Genomic DNA, 21,884 nt, shown 5'->3' on the forward strand with positions numbered 1-21,884 from the left:
TAAGTCTCTAAACAATAGGAACAATCAATGATTCTTTCAACTGTCTTTTCCAAAACAGAAATGCGCACACTCATGGAAATACAAAATACTCAGAATTAGATCAAAGGGTTCTCAAAACCTCATAATACTGGCAGCAGTGGGATTTGGACCCACGCCTCCGAAGAGACTGGAGCCCTAATCCAGCGCCTTAGACCGCTCGGCCATGCTACCTAATGTATCATTAAAAGAGCTTCCTTAGAGTAAGTTTAGTGTATCTGACTACATTTTAAACTTGTGCATTGTGGAAAATGGATAGGTCTCTAAACAAAAAGGAAAAAGCAATGATTCTATCTTTTGTCTTTTCCAAAAAAGCAAAGCACGCACTCATACAAAAATATGCTAATTTTTCTATTAGCAAAATCATAAATTAAAGCTGAAAAGGTTTTCAAAACCTCAATATGTTGGCAGCAGTGGGATTTGAACCCTCGACTCCAAAGAGACTGGAGCCTAAATCCAGCGCCTTAGACCACTCGGCCATGCTACCTTAAACAGCATGGATAATTAAGCTTCCTTAGAGAAAGTGAAGTACATTTGACAACATTTAAAATTAGTACATTTTGGAAAATGGGCATGTCTCTAAACATTAGGCAAAAACAAAGATTCTATCAACGGTCTTTATCTTAACTGAAAACTGCTAAATCATACAAATACAAAAGAAGATTATATCACATGCTAATTTGCATGCTAGCAAAATCATAAGAATAAGTACAAAAACATTTCAAGATCTCATAATACTGGCAGCAGTGAGATTAAAGCATATGCTAATTTTGCATGTTAGCATAATTATAAGAATGAGATAAAAAGGTTTAAAAGAACTCATACTAGTGGCAGCAGTGGGATTTGAACTCACAAGTCTGTTGGAATATGGGTAAGTCTATTAACAATAGGAAAAATCAATGATTCTTTCAACTGTCTTTTCCTAAGCAGAAATTAACACACTCATGAAAATACAAAATCATAAGAATTAGATCAAAGGGTTCTCAAAACCTCATAATAATGGCAGCAGTGGGATTTGAATGGGCATGTCTCTAAACATTAGAAAAAAGCAAGGATTCTATCAACAGTCTTTATCTGAACTGAAAACTGCAAAATCATGCAAATACAAAAGAAGATTAAATCACATGCTAACTTGCATGTTAGCAAAATCATAAGAATAAGTACAAAAACATTTCAAGATCTCATAATACTGGCAGCAGTGGGTTTAAAGCATATGCTAATTTTGCATGTTAGCATAATTATAAGAATAAGATAAAAAGGTTTAAAAGAACTCATACTAGTGGCATTTGAACCCACAAGTCTGTTAAAATTTAGGTAAGTCTCTAAACAATAGGAACAATCAATGATTCTTTCAACTGTCTTTTCCAAAACAGAAATGCACACACTCATGGAAATACAAAATACTTAGAATTAGATCAAAGGGTTCTCAAAACCTCATAATAATGGCAGCAGTGGGATTTGAATGGGCATGTCTCTAAACATTAGAAAAAAGCAAGGATTCTTTCAACAGTCTTTATCTGAACTGAAAACTGGAAAATCATGCAAATACAAAAGAAGATTAAATCACATGCTAATTTGCATGTTAGCAAAATCATAAGAATAAGTACAAAAACATTTCAAGATCTCATAATACTGGCAGCAGTGGGTTTAAAGCATATGCTAATTTTGCATGTTAGCATAATTATAAGAATAAGATAAAAAGGTTTAAAAGAACTCATACTAGTGGCATTTGAACCCACAAGTCTGTTAAAATTTAGGTAAGTCTCTAAACAATAGGAACAATCAATGATTCTTTCAACTGTCTTTTCCAAAACAGAAATGCACACACTCATGGAAATACAAAATACTCAGAATTAGATCAAAGGGTTCTCAGAACCTCATAATACTGGCAGCAGTGGGATTTGAACCAACGCCTCCGAAGAGACTGGAGCCTTAATCCAGCGCCTTTGACTGCTCGGCCATGCTACCTAATGCATCATTAAAAGAGCTTCCTTAGAGTAAGTTTAGTGTATCTGACTACATTTTAAACTTGTGCATTGTGGAAAATGGATAGGTCTCTAAACAAAAAGGAAAAAGCAATGATTCTATCTTTTGTCTTTTCCAAAAAAGCAAAGCACGCACTCATACAAAAATATGCTAATTTTTCTATTAGCAAAATCATAAATATAAGCTGAAAAGGTTTTCAAAACCTCAAGATGTTGGCAGCAGTGGGATTTGAACCCACGCCTCCAAAGAGACTGGAGCCTAAATCCAGCGCCTTAGACCACTCGGCCATGCTACCTTAAACAGTATGGTTAATTAATCTTCCTTAGAGAAAGTGAAGTACATTTGACAACATTTAAAATTAGTACACTTTGGAAAATGGGCATGTCTCTAAACATTAGGCAAAAACAAAGATTCTATCAACGGTCTTTATCTTAACTGAAAACTGCTAAATCATACAAATACAAAAGAAGATTATATCACATGCTAATTTGCATGCTAGCAAAATCATAAGAATAAGTACAAAAACATTTCAAGATCTCATTATACTGGCAGCAGTGAGATTAAAGCATATGCTAATTTTGCATGTTAGCATAATTATTAGAATGAGATAAAAAGGTTTAAAAGAACTCATACTAGTGGCAGCAGTGGGATTTGAACTCACAAGTCTGTTGGAATATGGGTAAGTCTCTTAGCAATAGGAAAAATCAAAGATTCTTTCAACTGTCTCTTCCTAAACAGAAATTAACACACTCATGAAAATACAAAATCATAAGAATTTGATCAAAGGGTTCTCAAAACCTCATAATAATGGCAGCAGTGGGATTTGAATGGGCATGTCTCTAAACATTAGAAAAAAGCAAGGATTCTTTCAACAGTCTTTATCTGAACTGAAAACTGGAAAATCATGCAAATACAAAAGAAGATTAAATCACATGCTAATTTGCATGTTAGCAAAATCATAAGAATAAGTACAAAAACATTTCAAGATCTCATAATACTGGCAGCAGTGGGTTTAAAGCATATGCTAATTTTGCATGTTAGCATAATTATAAGAATAAGATAAAAAGGTTTAAAAGAACTCATACTAGTGGCATTTGAACCCACAAGTCTGTAAAAAATTTAGGTAAGTCTCTAAACTAAAGTCTAAAACTGTCTTTTCCAAAACAGAAATGCACACACTCATGGAAATACAAAATCCTCAGAATTAGATCAAAGGGTTCTCAATACCTCATAATACTGGTAGCAGTGGGATTTGAACCCACGCCTCCGAAGAGACTGGAGCCTTAATCCAGCGCCTTAGACCGCTCGGCCATGCTACCTAATGCATCATTAAAAGAGCTTCCTTAGAGTAAGTTTAGTGTATCTGACTACATTTTAAACTTGTGCATTGTGGAAAATGGATAGTCTCTAAACAAAAAGGAAAAAGCAATGATTCTATCTTTTGTCTTTTCCAAAAAAGCAAAGCACGCACTCATACAAAAATATGCTAATTTTTCTGTTAGCAAAATCATAAATATAAGCTGAAAAGGTTTTCAAAACCTCAATATGTTGGCAGCAGTGGGATTTGAACCCACGCCTCCTAAGAGACTGGAGCCTAAATCCAGCGCCTTAGACCACTCAGCCATGCTACCTTAAACAGCATGGATAATTAAGCTTCCTTAGAGAAAGTGAAGTACATTTGACAACATTTAAAATTAGTACATTTTGGAAAATGGGCATGTCTCTAAACATTAGGCAAAAACAAAGATTCTATCAATGGTCTTTATCTTAACTGAAAACTGCTAAATCATACAAATACAAAAGAAGATTATATCACATGCTAATTTGCATGCTAGCAAAATCATAAGAATAAGTACAAAAACATTTCAAGATCTCATAATACTGGCAGCAGTGGGTTTAAAGCATATGCTAATTTTGCATGTTAGCATAATTATAAGAATAAGATAAAAAGGTTTAAAAGAACTCATACTAGTGGCATTTGAACCCACAAGTCTGTTAAAATTTAGGTAAGTCTCTAAACAATAGGAACAATCAATGATTCTTTCAACTGTCTTTTCCAAAACAGAAATGCACACACTCATGGAAATACAAAATACTCAGAATTAGATCAAAGGGTTCTCAAAACCTCATAATAATGGCAGCAGTGGGATTTGAATGGGCATGTCTCTAAACATTAGAAAAAAGCAAGGATTCTTTCAACAGTCTTTATCTGAACTGAAAACTGCAAAACCATGCAAATACAAAAGAAGATTAAATCACATGCTAATTTGCATGCTAGCAAAATCATAAGAATAAGTACAAAAACATTTCAAGATCTCATAATACTGGCAGCAGTGGGTTTAAAGCATATGCTAATTTTGCATGTTAGCATAATTATAAGAATGAGATAAAAAGGTTTAAAAGAACTCATACTAGTGGCAGCAGTGGGATTTGAACTCACAAGTCTGTTGGAATATGGGTAAGTCTCTTAACAATAGGAAAAATCAATGATTCTTTCAACTGTCTTTTCCTAAACAGAAGTTAACACACTCATGAAAATACAAAATCATAAGAATTAGATCAAAGGGTTCTCAAAACCTCATAATACTGGCAGCAGTGGGATTTGAACCCACGCCTCCGAAGAGACTGGAGCCTTAATCCAGCGCCTTAGACCGCTCGGCCATGCTACCTAATGAATCATTAAAAGAGCTTCCTTAGAGTAAGTTTAGTGTATCTGACTACATTTTAAACTTGTGCATTGTGGAAAATGGATAGGTCTCTAAACAAAAAGGAAAAAGCAATGATTCTATCTTTTGTCTTTTCCAAAAAAGCAAAGCACGCACTCATACAAAAATATGCTAATTTTTCTGTTAGCAAAATCATAAATATAAGCTGAAAAGGTTTTCAAAACCTCAATATGTTGGCAGCAGTGGGATTTGAACCCACGCCTCCAAAGAGACTGGAGCCTAAATCCAGCACCTTAGATCACTCGGCCATGCTACCTTAAACAGCATGATTAATTAAGCTTCCTTAGAGAAAGTGAAGTACATTTGACAACATTTAAAATTAGTACATTTTGGAAAATGGGCATGTCTCTAAACATTAGGCAAAAACAAAGATTCTATCAACGGTCTTTATCTTAACTGAAAACTGCTAAATCATACAAATACAAAAGAAGATTATATCACATGCTAATTTGCATGTCTCTTAACAATAGGAAAAATCAATGATTCTTTCAACTGTCTTTTCCTAAATAGAAATTTACACACTCATGAAAATACAAAATCATAAGAATTAGATCAAAGGGTTCTCAAAACCTCATAATAATGGCAGCAGTGGGATTTGAATGGGCATGTCTCTAAACATTAGAAAAAAGCAAGGATTCTATCAACAGTCTTTATCTGAACTGAAAACTGCAAAATCATGCAAATACAAAAGAAGATTAAATCACATGCCAATTTGCATGTTAGCAAAATCATAAGAATAAGTACAAAAACATTTCAAGATCTCATAATACTGGCAGCAGTGGGTTTAAAGCATATGCTAATTTTGCATGTTAGCATAATTATAAGAATAAGATAAAAAGGTTTAAAAGAACTCATACTAGTGGCATTTGAACCCACAAGTCTGTTAAAATTTAGGTAAGTCTCTAAACAATAGGAACAATCAATGATTCTTTCAACTGTCTTTTCCAAAACAGAAATGCACACACTCATGGAAATACAAAATACTCAGAATTAGATCAAAGGGTTCTCAAAACCTCATAATAATGGCAGCAGTGGGATTTGAATGGGCATGTCTCTAAACATTAGAAAAAAGCAAGGATTCTTTCAACAGTCTTTATCTGAACTGAAAACTGCAAAACCATGCAAATACAAAAGAAGATTAAATCACATGCTAATTTGCATGCTAGCAAAATCATAAGAATAAGTACAAAAACATTTCAAGATCTCATAATACTGGCAGCAGTGGGTTTAAAGCATATGCTAATTTTGCATGTTAGCATAATTATAAGAATGAGATAAAAAGGTTTAAAAGAACTCATACTAGTGGCAGCAGTGGGATTTGAACTCACAAGTCTGTTGGAATATGGGTAAGTCTCTTAACAATAGGAAAAATCAATGATTCTTTCAACTGTCTTTTCCTAAACAGAAGTTAACACACTCATGAAAATACAAAATCATAAGAATTAGATCAAAGGGTTCTCAAAACCTCATAATACTGGCAGCAGTGGGATTTGAACCCACGCCTCCGAAGAGACTGGAGCCTTAATCCAGCGCCTTAGACCGCTCGGCCATGCTACCTAATGCATCATTAAAAGAGCTTCCTTAGAGTAAGTTTAGTGTATCTGACTACATTTTAAACTTGTGCATTGTGGAAAATGGATAGGTCTCTAAACAAAAAGGAAAAAGCAATGATTCTATCTTTTGTCTTTTCCAAAAAAGCAAAGCACGCACTCATACAAAAATATGCTAATTTTTCTATTAGCAAAATCATAAATATAAGCTGAAAAGGTTTTCAAAACCTCAAGATGTTGGCAGCAGTGGGATTTGAACCCACGCCTCCAAAGAGACTGGAGCCTAAATCCAGCGCCTTAGACCACTCGGTCATGCTACCTTAAACAGCATGATTAATTAAGCTTCCTTAGAGAAAGTGAAGTACATTTGACAACATTTAAAATTAGTACATTTTGGAAAATGGGCATGTCTCTAAACATTAGGCAAAAACAAAGATTCTATCAACGGTCTTTATCTTAACTGAAAACTGCTAAATCATACAAATACAAAAGAAGATTATATCACATGCTAATTTGCATGTCTCTTAACAATAGGAAAAATCAATGATTCTTTCAACTGTCTCTTTCTAAACAGAAATTAACACACTCATGAAAATACAAAATCATAAGAATTAGATCAAAGGGTTCTCAAAACCTCATAATAATGGCAGCAGTGGGATTTGAATGGGCATGTCTCTAAACATTAGAAAAAAGCAAGGATTCTTTCAACAGTCTTTATCTGAACTGAAAACTGCAAAATCATGCAAATACAAAAGAAGATTAAATCACATGCTAATTTGCATGCTAGCAAAATCATAAGAATAAGTACAAAAACATTTCAAGATCTCATAATACTGGCAGCAGTGGGTTTAAAGCATATGCTAATTTTGCATGTTAGCATAATTATAAGAATAAGATAAAAAGGTTTAAAAGAACTCATACTAGTGGCATTTGAACCCACAAGTCTGTTAAAATTTAGGTAAGTCTCTAAACTAAAGTCTAAAACTGTCTTTTCCAAAACAGAAATGCACACACTCATGGAAATACAAAATATGGAAAATGGGCATGTCTCTAAACATTAGGCAAAAACAAAGATTCTATCAACGGTTTTTATCTTAACTGAAACTGCTAAATCATACAAATACAAAAGAAGATTATATCACATGCTAATTTGCATGCTAGCAAAATCATAAGAATAAGTACAAAAACATTTCAAGATCTTATAATACTGGCAGCAGTGAGATTAAAGCATATGCTAATTTTGCATGTTAGCATAATTATAAGAATGGGATAAAAAGGTTTAAAAGAACTCATACTAGTGGCAGCACTGGGATTTGAACTCACAAGTCTGTTGGAATATGGGTAAGTCTCTTAACAATAGGAAAAATCAATGATTCTTTCAACTGTCTTTTCCTAAACAGAAATTAACACACTCATGAAAATACAAAATCATAAGAATTAGATCAAAGGGTTCTCAAAAGCTCATAATAATGGCAGCAGTGGGATTTGAATGGGCATGTCTTTAAACATTAGAAAAAAGAAAGGATTCTATCAACAGTCTTTATCTGAACTGAAAACTGCAAAATCATGCAAATACAAAAGAAGATTAAATCACATGCTAATTTGCATGCTAGCAAAATCATAAGAATAAGTACAAAAACATTTTAAGATCTCATAATACTGGCAGCAGTGGGTTTAAAGCATATGCTAATTTTGCATGTTAGCATAATTATAAGAATGAGATAAAAAGGTTTAAAAGAACTCATACTAGTGGCATTTGAACCCACAAGTCTGTTAAAATTTAGGTAAGTCTCTAAACAATAGGAACAATCAATGATTCTTTCAACTGTCTTTTCCAAAACAGAAATGCGCACACTCATGGAAATACAAAATACTCAGAATTAGATCAAAGGGTTCTCAAAACCTCATAATACTGGCAGCAGTGGGATTTGGACCCACGCCTCCGAAGAGACTGGAGCCCTAATCCAGCGCCTTAGACCGCTCGGCCATGCTACCTAATGCATCATTAAAAGAGCTTCCTTAGAGTAAGTTTAGTGTATCTGACTACATTTTAAACTTGTGCATTGTGGAAAATGGATAGGTCTCTAAACAAAAAGGAAAAAGCAATGATTCTATCTTTTGTCTTTTCCAAAAAAGCAAAGCACGCACTCATACAAAAATATGCTAATTTTTCTATTAGCAAAATCATAAATTAAAGCTGAAAAGGTTTTCAAAACCTCAATATGTTGGCAGCAGTGGGATTTGAACCCTCGCCTCCAAAGAGACTGGAGCCTAAATCCAGCGCCTTAGACCACTCGGCCATGCTACCTTAAACAGCATGGATAATTAAGCTTCCTTAGAGAAAGTGAAGTACATTTGACAACATTTAAAATTAGTACATTTTGGAAAATGGGCATGTCTCTAAACATTAGGCAAAAACAAAGATTCTATCAACGGTCTTTATCTTAACTGAAAACTGCTAAATCATACAAATACAAAAGAAGATTATATCACATGCTAATTTGCATGCTAGCAAAATCATAAGAATAAGTACAAAAACATTTCAAGATCTCATAATACTGGCAGCAGTGAGATTAAAGCATATGCTAATTTTGCATGTTAGCATAATTATAAGAATGAGATAAAAAGGTTTAAAAGAACTCATACTAGTGGCAGCAGTGGGATTTGAACTCACAAGTCTGTTGGAATATGGGTAAGTCTATTAACAATAGGAAAAATCAATGATTCTTTCAACTGTCTTTTCCTAAACAGAAATTAACACACTCATGAAAATACAAAATCATAAGAATTAGATCAAAGGGTTCTCAAAACCTCATAATAATGGCAGCAGTGGGATTTGAATGGGCATGTCTCTAAACATTAGAAAAAAGCAAGGATTCTATCAACAGTCTTTATCTGAACTGAAAACTGCAAAATCATGCAAATACAAAAGAAGATTAAATCACATGCTAACTTGCATGTTAGCAAAATCATAAGAATAAGTACAAAAACATTTCAAGATCTCATAATACTGGCAGCAGTGGGTTTAAAGCATATGCTAATTTTGCATGTTAGCATAATTATAAGAATAAGATAAAAAGGTTTAAAAGAACTCATACTAGTGGCATTTGAACCCACAAGTCTGTTAAAATTTAGGTAAGTCTCTAAACAATAGGAACAATCAATGATTCTTTCAACTGTCTTTTCCAAAACAGAAATGCACACACTCATGGAAATACAAAATACTTAGAATTAGATCAAAGGGTTCTCAAAACCTCATAATAATGGCAGCAGTGGGATTTGAATGGGCATGTCTCTAAACATTAGAAAAAAGCAAGGATTCTTTCAACAGTCTTTATCTGAACTGAAAACTGGAAAATCATGCAAATACAAAAGAAGATTAAATCACATGCTAATTTGCATGTTAGCAAAATCATAAGAATAAGTACAAAAACATTTCAAGATCTCATAATACTGGCAGCAGTGGGTTTAAAGCATATGCTAATTTTGCATGTTAGCATAATTATAAGAATAAGATAAAAAGGTTTAAAAGAACTCATACTAGTGGCATTTGAACCCACAAGTCTGTTAAAATTTAGGTAAGTCTCTAAACAATAGGAACAATCAATGATTCTTTCAACTGTCTTTTCCAAAACAGAAATGCACACACTCATGGAAATACAAAATACTCAGAATTAGATCAAAGGGTTCTCAGAACCTCATAATACTGGCAGCAGTGGGATTTGAACCAACGCCTCCGAAGAGACTGGAGCCTTAATCCAGCGCCTTTGACTGCTCGGCCATGCTACCTAATGCGTCATTAAAAGAGCTTCCTTAGAGTAAGTTTAGTGTATCTGACTACATTTTAAACTTGTGCATTGTGGAAAATGGATAGGTCTCTAAACAAAAAGGAAAAAGCAATGATTCTATCTTTTGTCTTTTCCAAAAAAGCAAAGCACGCACTCATACAAAAATATGCTAATTTTTCTATTAGCAAAATCATAAATATAAGCTGAAAAGGTTTTCAAAACCTCAAGATGTTGGCAGCAGTGGGATTTGAACCCACGCCTCCAAAGAGACTGGAGCCTAAATCCAGCGCCTTAGACCACTCGGCCATGCTACCTTAAACAGTATGCTTTAATCTCACTGCTGCCAGTATAATGAGATCTTGAAATGTTTTTGTACTTATTCTTATGATTTTGCTAGCATGCAAATTAGCATGTGATATAATCTTCTTTTGTATTTGTATGATTTAGCAGTTTTCAGTTAAGATAAAGACCGTTGATAGAATCTTTGTTTTTGCCTAATGTTTAGAGACATGCCCATTTTCCAAAGTGTACTAATTTTAAATGTTGTCAAATGTACTTCACTTTCTCTAAGGAAGATTAATATCTTCCTTAGAGAAAGTGAAGTACATTTGACAACATTTAAAATTAGTACACTTTGGAAAATGGGCATGTCTCTAAACATTAGGCAAAAACAAAGATTCTATCAACGGTCTTTATCTTAACTGAAAACTGCTAAATCATACAAATACAAAAGAAGATTATATCACATGCTAATTTGCATGCTAGCAAAATCATAAGAATAAGTACAAAAACATTTCAAGATCTCATTATACTGGCAGCAGTGAGATTAAAGCATATGCTAATTTTGCATGTTAGCATAATTATTAGAATGAGATAAAAAGGTTTAAAAGAACTCATACTAGTGGCAGCAGTGGGATTTGAACTCACAAGTCTGTTGGAATATGGGTAAGTCTCTTAGCAATAGGAAAAATCAAAGATTCTTTCAACTGTCTCTTCCTAAACAGAAATTAACACACTCATGAAAATACAAAATCATAAGAATTTGATCAAAGGGTTCTCAAAACCTCATAATAATGGCAGCAGTGGGATTTGAATGGGCATGTCTCTAAACATTAGAAAAAAGCAAGGATTCTTTCAACAGTCTTTATCTGAACTGAAAACTGGAAAATCATGCAAATACAAAAGAAGATTAAATCACATGCTAATTTGCATGTTAGCAAAATCATAAGAATAAGTACAAAAACATTTCAAGATCTCATAATACTGGCAGCAGTGGGTTTAAAGCATATGCTAATTTTGCATGTTAGCATAATTATAAGAATAAGATAAAAAGGTTTAAAAGAACTCATACTAGTGGCATTTGAACCCACAAGTCTGTAAAAAATTTAGGTAAGTCTCTAAACTAAAGTCTAAAACTGTCTTTTCCAAAACAGAAATGCACACACTCATGGAAATACAAAATCCTCAGAATTAGATCAAAGGGTTCTCAATACCTCATAATACTGGTAGCAGTGGGATTTGAACCCACGCCTCCGAAGAGACTGGAGCCTTAATCCAGCGCCTTAGACCGCTCGGCCATGCTACCTAATGCATCATTAAAAGAGCTTCCTTAGAGTAAGTTTAGTGTATCTGACTACATTTTAAACTTGTGCATTGTGGAAAATGGATAGTCTCTAAACAAAAAGGAAAAAGCAATGATTCTATCTTTTGTCTTTTCCAAAAAAGCAAAGCACGCACTCATACAAAAATATGCTAATTTTTCTGTTAGCAAAATCATAAATATAAGCTGAAAAGGTTTTCAAAACCTCAATATGTTGGCAGCAGTGGGATTTGAACCCACGCCTCCTAAGAGACTGGAGCCTAAATGCAGCGCCTTAGACCACTCAGCCATGCTACCTTAAACAGCATGGATAATTAAGCTTCCTTAGAGAAAGTGAAGTACATTTGACAACATTTAAAATTAGTACATTTTGGAAAATGGGCATGTCTCTAAACATTAGGCAAAAACAAAGATTCTATCAACGGTCTTTATCTTAACTGAAAACTGCTAAATCATACAAATACAAAAGAAGATTATATCACATGCTAATTTGCATGCTAGCAAAATCATAAGAATAAGTACAAAAACATTTCAAGATCTCATAATACTGGCAGCAGTGGGTTTAAAGCATATGCTAATTTTGCATGTTAGCATAATTATAAGAATAAGATAAAAAGGTTTAAAAGAAATCATACTAGTGGCATTTGAACCCACAAGTCTGTAAAAAATTTAGGTAAGTCTCTAAACTAAAGTCTAAAACTGTCTTTTCCAAAACAGAAATGCACACACTCATGGAAATACAAAATCCTCAGAATTAGATCAAAGGGTTCTCAAAACCTCATAATACTGGCAGCAGTGGGATTTGAACCCACGCCTCCGAAGAGACTGGAGCCTTAATCCAGCGCCTTAGACCGCTCGGCCATGCTACCTAATGCATCATTAAAAGAGCTTCCTTAGAGTAAGTTTAGTGTATCTGACTACATTTTAAACTTGTGCATTGTGGAAAATGGATAGGTCTCTAAACAAAAAGGAAAAAGCAATGATTCTATCTTTTGTCTTTTCCAAAAAAGCAAAGCACGCACTCATACAAAAATATGCTAATTTTTCTATTAGCAAAATCATAAATATAAGCTGAAAAGGTTTTCAAAACCTCAATATGTTAGCAGCAGTGGGATTTGAACCCACGCCTCCAAAGAGACTGGAGCCTAAATCCAGCACCTTAGACCACTCGGCCATGCTACCTTAAACAGCATGGTTAATTAAGCTCCCTTAGAGAAAGTGAAGTACATTTGACAACATTTAAAATTAGTACATTTTGGAAAATGGGCATGTCTCTAAACATTAGGCAAAAACAAAGATTCTATCAACGGTCTTTATCTTAACTGAAAACTGCTAAATCATACAAATACAAAAGAAGATTATATCACATGCTAATTTGCATGCTAGCAAAATCATAAGAATAAGTACAAAAACATTTCAAGATCTCATAATACTGGCAGCAGTGAGATTAAAGCATATGCTAATTTTGCATGTTAGCATAATTATAAGAATGAGATAAAAAGGTTTAAAAGAACTCATACTAGTGGCAGCAGTGGGATTTGAACTCACAAGTCTGTTGGAATATGGGTAAGTCTCTTAACAATAGGAAAAATCAATGATTCTTTCAACTGTCTTTTCCTAAACAGAAATTAACACACTCATGAAAATACAAAATCATAAGAATTAGATCAAAGGGTTCTCAAAACCTCATAATAATGGCAGCAGTGGGATTTGAATGGGCATGTCTCTAAACATTAGAAAAAAGCAAGGATTCTTTCAACAGTCTTTATCTGAACTGAAAACTGGAAAATCATGCAAATACAAAAGAAGATTAAATCACATGCTAATTTGCATGTTAGCAAAATCATAAGAATAAGTACAAAAACATTTCAAGATCTCATAATACTGGCAGCAGTGGGTTTAAAGCATATGCTAATTTTGCATGTTAGCATAATTATAAGAATAAGATAAAAAGGTTTAAAAGAAATCATACTAGTGGCATTTGAACCCACAAGTCTGTAAAAAATTTAGGTAAGTCTCTAAACTAAAGTCTAAAACTGTCTTTTCCAAAACAGAAATGCACACACTCATGGAAATACAAAATCCTCAGAATTAGATCAAAGGGTTCTCAAAACCTCATAATACTGGCAGCAGTGGGATTTGAACCCACGCCTCCGAAGAGACTGGAGCCTTAATCCAGCGCCTTAGACCGCTCGGCCATGCTACCTAATGCATCATTAAAAGAGCTTCCTTAGAGTAAGTTTAGTGTATCTGACTACATTTTAAACTTGTGCATTGTGGAAAATGGATAGTCTCTAAACAAAAAGGAAAAAGCAATGATTCTATCTTTTGTCTTTTCCAAAAAAGCAAAGCACGCACTCATACAAAAATATGCAAATTTTTCTGTTAGCAAAATCATAAATATAAGCTGAAAAGGTTTTCAAAACCTCAATATGTTGGCAGCAGTGGGATTTGAACCCACGCCTCCAAAGAGACTGGAGCCTAAATCCAGCACCTTAGACCACTCAGCCATGCTACCTTAAACAGGATGGATAATTAAGCTTCCTTAGACAAAGTGAAGTACATTTGACAACATTTAAAATTAGTACATTTTGGAAAATGGGCATGTCTCTAAACATTAGGCAAAAACAAAGATTCTATCAACGGTCTTTATCTTAACTGAAAACTGCTAAATCATACAAATACAAAAGAAGATTATATCACATGCTAATTTGCATGCTAGCAAAATCATAAGAATAAGTACAAAAACATTTCAAGATCTCATAATACTGGCAGCAGTGGGTTTAAAGCATATGCTAATTTTGCATGTTAGCATAATTATAAGAATAAGATAAAAAGGTTTAAAAGAACTCATACTAGTGGCATTTGAACCCACAAGTCTGTTAAAATTTAGGTAAGTCTCTAAACAATAGGAACAATCAATGATTCTTTCAACTGTCTTTTCCAAAACAGAAATGCACTCACTCATGGAAATACAAAATACTTAGAATTAGATCAAAGGGTTCTCAAAACCTCATAATACTGGCAGCAGTGGGATTTGAACCCACGCCTCCGAAGAGACTGGAGCCTTAATCCAGTGCCTTAGACCGCTTGGCCATGCTACCTAATGCATCATTAAAAGAGCTTCCTTAGAGTAAGTTTAGTGTATCTGACTACATTTTAAACTTGTGCATTGTGGAAAATGGATAGGTCTCTAAACAAAAAGGAAAAAGCAATGATTCTATCTTTTGTCTTTTCCAAAAAAGCAAAGCACGCACTCATACAAAAATATGCTAATTTTTCTATTAGCAAAATCATAAATATAAGCTGAAAAGGTTTTCAAAACCTCAATATGTTGGCAGCAGTGGGATTTGAACCCACGCCTCCAAAGAGACTGGAGCCTAAATCCAGCACCTTAGACCACTCGGCCATGCTACCTTAAACAGCATGGTTAATTAAGCTCCCTTAGAGAAAGTGAAGTACATTTGACAACATTTAAAATTAGTACATTTTGGAAAATGGGCATGTCTCTAAACATTAGGCAAAAACAAAGATTCTATCAACGGTCTTTATCTTAACTGAAAACTGCTAAATCATACAAATACAAAAGAAGATTATATCACATGCTAATTTGCATGCTAGCAAAATCATAAGAATAAGTACAAAAACATTTCAAGATCTCATAATACTGGCAGCAGTGAGATTAAAGCATATGCTAATTTTGCATGTTAGCATAATTATAAGAATGAGATAAAAAGGTTTAAAAGAACTCATACTAGTGGCAGCAGTGGGATTTGAACTCACAAGTCTGTTGGAATATGGGTAAGTCTCTTAACAATAGGAAAAATCAATGATTCTTTCAACTGTCTTTTCCTAAACAGAAATTAACACACTCATGAAAATACAAAATCATAAGAATTAGATCAAAGGGTTCTCAAAACCTCATAATAATGGCAGCAGTGGGATTTGAATGGGCATGTCTCTAAACATTAGAAAAAAGCAAGGATTCTTTCAACAGTCTTTATCTGAACTGAAAACTGGAAAATCATGCAAATACAAAAGAAGATTAAATCACATGCTAATTTGCATGTTAGCAAAATCATAAGAATAAGTACAAAAACATTTCAAGATCTCATAATACTGGCAGCAGTGGGTTTAAAGCATATGCTAATTTTGCATGTTAGCATAATTATAAGAATAAGATAAAAAGGTTTAAAAGAAATCATACTAGTGGCATTTGAACCCACAAGTCTGTAAAAAATTTAGGTAAGTCTCTAAACTAAAGTCTAAAACTGTCTTTTCCAAAACAGAAATGCACACACTCATGGAAATACAAAATCCTCAGAATTAGATCAAAGGGTTCTCAAAACCTCATAATACTGGCAGCAGTGGGATTTGAACCCACGCCTCCGAAGAGACTGGAGCCTTAATCCAGCACCTTAGACCGCTCGGCCATGCTACCTAATGCATCATTAAAAGAGCTTCCTTAGAGTAAGTTTAGTGTATCTGACTACATTTTGAACTTGTGCATTGTGGAAAATGGATAGTCTCTAAACAAAAAGGAAAAAGCAATGATTCTATCTTTTGTCTTTTCCAAAAAAGCAAAGCACGCACTCATACAAAAATATGCTAATTTTTCTGTTAGCAAAATCATAAATATAAGCTGAAAAGGTTTTCAAAACCTCAATATGTTGGCAGCAGTGGGATTTGAACCCACGCCTCCAAAGAGACTGGAGCCTAAATCCAGCGCCTTAGACCACTCAGCCATGCTACCTTAAACAGCATGGATAATTAAGCTTCCTTAGAGAAAGTGAAGTACATTTGACAACATTTAAAATTAGTACATTTTGAAAAATGGGCATGTCTCTAAACATTAGGCAAAAACAAAGATTCTATCAACGGTCTTTATCTGAACTGAAAACTGCAAAATCATACAAATACAAAAGAAGATTATATCACATGCTAATTTGCATGTTAGCAAAATCATAAGAATAAGTACAAAAACATTTCAAGATCTCATAATACTGGCAGCAGTGGGTTTAAAGCATATGCTAATTTTGCATGTTAGCATTATTATAAGAATAAGATAAAAAGGTTTAAAAGAACTCATACTAGTGGCATTTGAACCCACAAGTCTGTTAAAATTTAGGTAAGTCTCTAAACAATAGGAACAATCAATGATTCTTTCAACTGTCTTTTCCAAAACAGAAATGCACACACTCATGGAAATACAAAATCCTCAGAATTAGATCAAAGGGTTCTCAAAACCTCATAATACTGGCAGCAGTGGGATTTGAACCCACGCCTCCGAAGAGACTGGAGCCTTAATCCAGCGCCTTAGACCGCTCGGCCATGCTACCTAATGCATCATTAAAAGAGCTTCCTTAGAGTAAGTTTAGTGTATCTGACTACATTTTAAACTTGTGCATTGTGGAAAATGGATAGGTCTCTAAACAAAAAGGAAAAAGCAATGATTCTATCTTTTGTCTTTTCCAAAAAAGCAAAGCACACACTCATACAAAAATATGCTAATTTTTCTATTAGCAAAATCATAAATATAAGCTGAAAAGGTTTTCAAAACCTCAATATGTTGGCAGCAGTGGGATTTGAACCCACGCCTCCAAAGAGACTGGAGCCTAAATCCAGCACCTTAGACCACTCGGCCATGCTACCTTAAACAGTATAGTTAATTAAGCTTCCTTAGAGAAAGTGAAGTACATTTGACAACATTTAAAATTAGTACATTTTGGAAAATGGGCATGTCTCTAAACATTAGGCAAAAACAAAGATTCTATCAACGGTCTTTATCTTAACTGAAAACTGCTAAATAATACAAATACAAAAGAAGATTATATCACATGCTAATTTGCATGCTAGCAAAATCATAAGAATAAGTACAAAAACATTTCAAGATCTCATTATACTGGCAGCAGTGAGATTAAAGCATAAGCTAATTTTGCATGTTAGCATAATTATAAGAATGAGATAAAAAGGTTTAAAAGAACTCATACTAGTGGCAGCAGTGGGATTTGAACTCACAAGTCTGTTGGAATATGGGTAAGTCTCTTAACAATAGGAAAAATCAAAGATTCTTTCAACTGTCTCTTCCTAAACAGAAATTAACACACTCATGAAAATACAAAATCATAAGAATTAGATCAAAGGGTTCTCAAAACCTCATAATAATGGCAGCAGTGGGATTTGAATGGGCATGTCTCTAAACATTAGAAAAAAGCAAGGATTCTTTCAACAGTCTTTATCTGAACTGAAAACTGGAAAATCATGCAAATACAAAAGAAGATTAAATCACATGCTAATTTGCATGTTAGCAAAATCATAAGAATAAGTACAAAAACATTTCAAGATCTCATAATACTGGCAGCAGTGGGTTTAAAGCATATGCTAATTTTGCATGTTAGCATAATTATAAGAATAAGATAAAAAGGTTTAAAAGAACTCATACTAGTGGCATTTGAACCCACAAGTCTGTTAAAATTTAGGTAAGTCTCTAAACAATAGGAACAATCAATGATTCTTTCAACTGTCTTTTCCAAAACAGAAATGCACACACTCATGGAAATACAAAATACTCAGAATTAGATCAAAGGGTTCTCAAAACCTCATAATACTGGCAGCAGTGGGATTTGAACCCACGCCTCCGAAGAGACTGGAGCCTTAATCCAGCGCCTTAGAGCGCTCGGCCATGCTACCTAATGCATCATTAAAAGAGCTTCCTTAGAGTAAGTTTAGTGTATCTGACTACATTTTAAACTTGTGCATTGTGGAAAATGGATAGGTCTCTAAACAAAAAGGAAAAAGCAATGATTCTATCTTTTGTCTTTTCCAAAAAAGCAAAGCACGCACTCATACAAAAATGTGCTAATTTTTCTATTAGCAAAATCATAAATATAAGCTGAAAAGGTTTTCAAAACCTCAATATGTTGGCAGCAGAGGGATTTGAACCCACGCCTCCAAAGAGACTGGAGCCTTAATCCAGCGCCTTAGAGCGCTCGGCCATGCTACCTAATGCATCATTAAAAGAGCTTCCTTAGAGTAAGTTTAGTGTATCTGACTACATTTTAAACTTGTGCATTGTGGAAAATGGATAGGTCTCTAAACAAAAAGGAAAAAGCAATGATTCTATCTTTTGTCTTTTCCAAAAAAGCAAAGCACGCACTCATACAAAAATGTGCTAATTTTTCTATTAGCAAAATCATAAATATAAGCTGAAAAGGTTTTCAAAACCTCAATATGTTGGCAGCAGAGGGATATGAACCCACGCCTCCAAAGAGACTGGAGCCTAAATCCAGCGCCTTAGACCACTCGGCCATGCTACCTTAAACAGTATGGTTAATTAAGCTTCCTTAGAGAAAGTGAAGTACATTTGACAACATTTAAAATTAGTACATTTTGGAAAATGGGCATGTCTCTAAACATTAGGCAAAAACAAAGATTCTATCAACGGTCTTTATCTTAACTGAAAACTGCTAAATCATACAAATACAAAAGAAGATTATATCACATGCTAATTTGCATGCTAGCAAAATCATAAGAATAAGTACAAAAACATTTCAAGATCTCATAATACTGGCAGCAGTGAGATTAAAGCATATGCTAATTTTGCATGTTAGCATAATTATAAGAATGAGATAAAAAGGTTTAAAAGAACTCATACTAGTGGCAGCAGTGGGATTTGAACTCACAAGTCTGTTGGAATATGGGTAAGTCTCTTAACAATAGGAAAAATCAAAGATTCTTTCAACTGTCTTTTCCTAAACAGAAATTAACACACTCATGAAAATACAAAATCATAAGAATTAGATCAAAGGGTTCTCAAAACCTCATAATAATGGCAGCAGTGGGATTTGAATGGGCATGTCTCTAAACATTAGAAAAAAGCAAGGATTCTATCAACAGTCTTTATCTGAACTGAAAACTGCAAAATCATGCAAATACAAAAGAAGATTAAATCACATGCTAATTTGCATGTTAGCAAAATCATAAGAATAAGTACAAAAACATTTCAAGATCTCATAATACTGGCAGCAGTGGGTTTAAAGCATATGCTAATTTTGCATGTTAGCATAATTATAAGAATAAGATAAAAAGATTTAAAAGAACTCATACTAGTGGCATTTGAACCCACAAGTCTGTTAAAATTTAGGTAAGTCTCTAAACAATAGGAACAATCAATGATTCTTTCAACTGTCTTTTCCAAAACAGAAATGCACACACTCATGGAAATACAAAATACTCAGAATTAGATCAAAGGGTTCTCAAAACCTCATAATACTGGCAGCAGTGGGATTTGAACCCACGCCTCCGAAGAGACTGGAGCCTTAATCCAGCGCCTTAGACCGCTCGGCCATGCTACCTAATGCATCATTAAAAGAGCTTCCTTAGAGTAAGTTTAGTGTATCTGACTACATTTTAAACTTGTGCATTGTGGAAAATGGATAGGTCTCTAAACAAAAAGGAAAGAGCAATGATTCTATCTTTTGTCTTTTCCAAAAAAGCAAAGCACGCACTCATACAAAAATATGCTAATTTTTCTATTAGCAAAATCATAAATATAAGCTGAAAAGGTTTTCAAAACCTCAATATGTTGGCAGCAGTGGGATTTGAACCCACGCCTCCAAAGAGACTGGAGCCTAAATCCAGCGCCTTAGACCACTCGGCCATGCTACCTTAAACAGTATGGTTAATTAAGCTTCCTTAGAGAAAGTGAAGTACATTTGACAACATTTAAAATTAGTACATTTTGGAAAATGGGCATGTCTCTAAACATTAGGCAAAAACAAAGATTCTATCAACGGTCTTTATCTTAACTGAAAACTGCTAAATCATACAAATACAAAAGAAGATTATATCACATGCTAATTTGCATGCTAGCAAAATCATAAGAATAAGTACAAAAACATTTCAAGATCTCATTATACTGGCAGCAGTGAGATTAAAGCATATGCTAATTTTGCATGTTAGCATAATTATAAGAATGAGATAAAAAGGTTTAAAAGAACTCATACTAGTGGCAGCAGTGGGATTTGAACTCACAAGTCTGTTGGAATATGGGAAAGTCTCTTAACAATAGGAAAAATCAAAGATTCTTTCAACTGTCTCTTCCTAAACAGAAATTAACACACTCATGAAAATACAAAATCATAAGAATTAGATCAAAGGGTTCTCAAAACCTCATAATAATGGCAGCAGTGGGATTTGAATGGGCATGTCTCTAAACATTAGAAAAAAGCAAGGATTCTTTCAACAGTCTTTATCTGAACTGAAAACTGGAAAATCATGCAAATACAAAAGAAGATTAAATCACATGCTAATTTGCATGTTAGCAAAATCATAAGAATAAGTACAAAAACATTTCAAGATCTCATAATACTGGCAGCAGTGGGTTTAAAGCATACGCTAATTTTGCATGTTAGCATAATTATAAGAATAAGATAAAAAGGTTTAAAAGAACTCATACTAGTGGCATTTGAACCCACAAGTCTGTTAAAATTTAGGTAAGTCTCTAAACAATAGGAACAATCAATGATTCTTTCAACTGTCTTTTCCAAAACAGAAATGCACACACTCATGGAAATACAAAATACTCAGAATTAGATCAAAGGGTTCTCAAAACCTCATAATACTGGCAGCAGTGGGATTTGAACCCACGCCTCCGAAGAGACTGGAACCTTAATCCAGCGCCTTAGACCGCTCAGCCATGCTACCTAATGCGTCATTAAAAGAGCTTCCTTAGAGTAAGTTTAGTGCATCTGACTACATTTTAAACTTGTGCATTGTGGAAAATGGATAGGTCTCTAAACAAAAAGGAAAAAGCAATGATTCTATCTTTTGTCTTTTCCAAAAAAGCAAAGCACGCACTCATACAAAAATATGCTAATTTTTCTATTAGCAAAATCATAAATATAAGCTGAAAAGGTTTTCAAAACCTCAATATGTTGGCAGCAGTGGGATTTGAACCCACGCCTCCAAAGAGACTGGAGCCTAAATCCAGCACCTTAGACCACTCGGCAATGCTACCTTAAACAGTATGGTTAATTAAGCTTCCTTAGAGAAAGTGAAGTACATTTGACAACATTTAAAATTAGTACATTTTGGAAAATGGGCATGTCTCTAAACATTAGGCAAAAACAAAGATTCTATCAACGGTCTTTATCTTAACTGAAAACTGCTAAATCATACAAATACAAAAGAAGATTAT

The 21,884-nt window shown here is 34.0% G+C and overlaps 7 non-coding genes across 7 annotated transcripts; all 7 read right to left on the minus strand.

Moving 5' to 3' along the window:
* Positions 1-128: 128 nt before the first annotated feature.
* On the minus strand, positions 129-210 carry TRNAP-AGG (transfer RNA proline (anticodon AGG)). The gene has a single exon. It is a non-coding gene; the product is annotated as a tRNA-Pro (tRNA).
* A 2,025-nt stretch (positions 211-2,235) lies between these two features.
* TRNAL-UAG (transfer RNA leucine (anticodon UAG)) lies at positions 2,236-2,317 on the minus strand. Its single transcript has one exon. It is a non-coding gene; the product is annotated as a tRNA-Leu (tRNA).
* Positions 2,318-3,259: 942 nt separating this feature from the next.
* TRNAL-AAG (transfer RNA leucine (anticodon AAG)) lies at positions 3,260-3,341 on the minus strand. Its single transcript has one exon. It is a non-coding gene; the product is annotated as a tRNA-Leu (tRNA).
* Positions 3,342-8,211: 4,870 nt separating this feature from the next.
* Positions 8,212-8,293, minus strand: TRNAP-AGG (transfer RNA proline (anticodon AGG)). Its single transcript has one exon. It is a non-coding gene; the product is annotated as a tRNA-Pro (tRNA).
* Positions 8,294-10,318: 2,025 nt separating this feature from the next.
* TRNAL-UAG (transfer RNA leucine (anticodon UAG)) lies at positions 10,319-10,400 on the minus strand. The gene has a single exon. It is a non-coding gene; the product is annotated as a tRNA-Leu (tRNA).
* A 1,189-nt stretch (positions 10,401-11,589) lies between these two features.
* TRNAL-AAG (transfer RNA leucine (anticodon AAG)) lies at positions 11,590-11,671 on the minus strand. The gene has a single exon. It is a non-coding gene; the product is annotated as a tRNA-Leu (tRNA).
* An 8,600-nt stretch (positions 11,672-20,271) lies between these two features.
* TRNAL-UAG (transfer RNA leucine (anticodon UAG)) lies at positions 20,272-20,353 on the minus strand. Its single transcript has one exon. It is a non-coding gene; the product is annotated as a tRNA-Leu (tRNA).
* Between the last annotated feature and the right edge of the window lie 1,531 nt (positions 20,354-21,884).

The sequence above is a fragment of the Ranitomeya variabilis genome, unplaced genomic scaffold (assembly GCF_051348905.1).
Source record: "Ranitomeya variabilis isolate aRanVar5 unplaced genomic scaffold, aRanVar5.hap1 Scaffold_292, whole genome shotgun sequence".
Lineage (NCBI taxonomy): Eukaryota > Metazoa > Chordata > Amphibia > Anura > Dendrobatidae > Ranitomeya > Ranitomeya variabilis.